We start from the raw sequence: 3,021 nt of genomic DNA, 5'->3' as shown, positions 1-3,021 counted from the left end.
AAAGATGACATATATATTGAAAAGCTTTTCATGTAAACAATCAGAAAAAGAGTACATGTAACTCATATAAGCTACATATAAACACAATCACAATCGAGAATCAAATTAGCAGATGCAATACTACCTAAACAGCAGAAATGTAAAGACAAGCATTGAAAAATTTTAAACAGATTATACCCAGTAGGCTAGAAACTCAACAAAAATAATAATGCGATTACTGATGCAGCATTGAAGAGACCTTGGGTTATTTCGTTGACTGCGTTAGTCGTTGCCGAAAAAACACTGTCGGGGGTGTCATTAAAAACAGTAAGGACATAGACTTTTCAAGCAGCTTTGCCATATTTGGTTGCCGTGTTTTGATGAATGGTACAGAAAAGCGGGCAGTTTTTCTAAATATACGATTGATAAAGCATTCGTTTTTGAACTGAGAGCCCCAGAAATGCCGTAACACAACAGTTCGGTTAAACGACGCTTTGAAAGGCAGCAGGCGAAGTAGAGAAAATAAATTGACATTCTCTGTTGAAGAACGATTATACACAATGGATTTCAACATACTTCTTAATATATTGTCAACCCCACGCTGCCATCACGAAGAACAGAAAGCAATTAAAGTGATGCCATATCGTAGGATACTATACGCAAGAGCAAGCATGATTGTCACTTTAATATTGGTGGGTGCAATTGATCTGTTATTGAAAAGTAACCACGAGATTTTTCGTAGTCTGTCACAAATGTAAGCCAAAGGTTCATTCCAGGACAGGTTGCTACCGAAGAATACACCAAGATTTTTTATAGAATTATTATTATATTATTATTATTATTATTATTATTATTATTATTATTATTATTATTATTATTATTATTATTATTATTATTATTATTATTATTATTATTATTATTATTATTGGACCTGCTTCTGGCACAGTTCAGTTGCTGTTTCATCTGATCCTAAAGCTGTTCATGCATGCCTCTTAATAAAATTCTACAGCAAGTTGACAATAGACTGCATAATTTTAGGAATCTTTGAGGATGTCTTTCCTGAACGTGCGGCAAAAGTTGCAACAATCAAGAGAGAGGATTGATACGCTGTCTTATTGCTTGACGAAATGCAGCTCACCCCAGGCCTCGAGTATGACTGTACTACAAATTTTGTCATTGGTAAGTGTTCATGCGGGTTCTGTTTTTTGCAGTCTTACCTTGGTGTAAAAGCGCACTGCTTACAATGTGCGAAACTTAGGCAAAAGATAGTGAACAACATTTTTTCAGCTCAGCATAGATTGTGTTCTAAAGCTGGCTTCTTTCGTAGGCTGTGAAATCAATAGCTCACTTTCTATTCATAAAGCCACATGGTAAAATGTATATGAAAATTTCTGCCAAAAGGCACGTTATTTTGTTTTCAACTGAAAAAGACAACTTGCCACTGGTAGGGGCTGAACTTGCACACTTAGGATAATGCGTACTGTTTTGGTAGCAAATGACAGGTAAATAACACCTTAGAAGTAATAATTAGTTCTACTTAGTTGTTACCTGCATCAACACAGCATTTCTGCATTCCCTATTCTATATTTTAATCTATTAGGTGATTACTCAAAATTATAATGCTGTTTATAAATATATCTTTGTGTGCTACTTTACAGGAAATTCTACTTTAGCATCATGAGACTCAAGCGCACCAGCCGGTCTCGCAATACACGCCCTGGAGTTCATGCTTGGAGGAGTCACGTCCAGGTGGAAACAGACAATAGCATACCACCTTTCAGGTAAATAATGCATGGCTCTGTAAATTCTGAAGGACAAATGCAGTTTATCTCGTCAGTGACACATTGTTCTCTCTCGTTGTACACTTTCCATTTGGGTGAATGTCAATAGACTCCAAGAGTAAATAAGCGAGCTTATTATGAAACTTTAGGCCTTAACACCAAACTGAAGCAGTGATTGTGGTACTCCACTGCTGGCCCAAAAGATGCGGGTTGGGTCCCAGCCGCGGTGGTCGCATTTGGATGGAGGTACACTACCAAAGACACATGTAAAGTTCAATGTCGGTGCACTCTAAAGTCGTCCAGGTGGTCATATTTATTCAGAGTTCTCCACTAGGCCATGACTCGTAATCATACGTGGCTTTGGCGCATTAAACACCAGAAAATTATAACATGTTCCTTTCTTTTTCAGCTGACTCCTTTGATGCAAGTGGGGTATTGGCCATACTCTTTGACATAATCAGGAAATGTGAAGCAATTGGTTTGTCTCTAGACTGTGTAACTTCTGACATGCGGAGTGGAATCCAGGCCGTTTGGAGACTGCGCAGTATAATGACCACAAGGTACGGGCACCCTCGGACCACATGTGTTCAACACTGTGATGAAGGCCGCAACCTGCACTTCCTTGCGGATGCACTCCACCTTCTGAAAAACTTGCGTGGTCATCTGGTGAGGCAGCAGAAAATAGTTCCGGGAGAGGAGACTGTTGTTAAGAACAAGTCGCCAACGAATGAGGTAAAGTACAATGTTGCTATGTGAGTAGTCAGTGCATGGCATCTTGAGGTCACGTAGTCGCCAAGAGAAACTAATTCCTTTGACTGCTTCCTTTGAATGACCACGCGTTACAACACTTCAAGATATATGAAAATTAACAACCTCCCATGTGCTAAAGTGGTTGCTTGGGCGTGTTGGTACGACATAATAAAGAAAACACCGTGAAAGACGGAAGACCAGGCAGAGGTCAGGCTGTTGTATGTATCCTTTACTGCCTGGTCTTCCGACTGCCAAGCTGTTCCCCTTCAATGTCTCTTATGTGCTCCGCTGTGCGAATGCTTCTGCTTGCAATTGCCAGTTAACCCGGCCGAAATGCGCACACAAGGGGCTCTACGACATTCAAATACAACTTGAAGTGCATGAAAGACGAATGTGAAAGCCAAACAAAGCACACATTGTCCACATTTCTGCACGTTTGATGGTTTATGCCATTCAAACTGTCAACAAGACACACCAAACGGATCAGCACATTCTGAGAACCTCATGTTGC

The 3,021-nt window shown here is 39.8% G+C and overlaps 1 long non-coding RNA gene across 1 annotated transcript; it reads left to right on the top strand.

Moving 5' to 3' along the window:
• The first annotated feature begins 915 nt into the window (after nt 1-915).
• On the top strand, nt 916-2,453 carry LOC142818073 (uncharacterized). The gene is made up of 3 exons (XR_012895538.1): nt 916-1,158; nt 1,638-1,760; nt 2,170-2,453. It is a non-coding gene; the product is annotated as an uncharacterized LOC142818073 (long non-coding RNA).
• The last annotated feature ends 568 nt before the right edge of the window (nt 2,454-3,021 follow it).

Source organism: Rhipicephalus microplus, chromosome 5 (assembly GCF_043290135.1).
Source record: "Rhipicephalus microplus isolate Deutch F79 chromosome 5, USDA_Rmic, whole genome shotgun sequence".
NCBI classification, from domain to species: Eukaryota; Metazoa; Arthropoda; class Arachnida; order Ixodida; family Ixodidae; genus Rhipicephalus; species Rhipicephalus microplus.
This window is presented reverse-complemented; position numbering and strand designations above follow the sequence as displayed.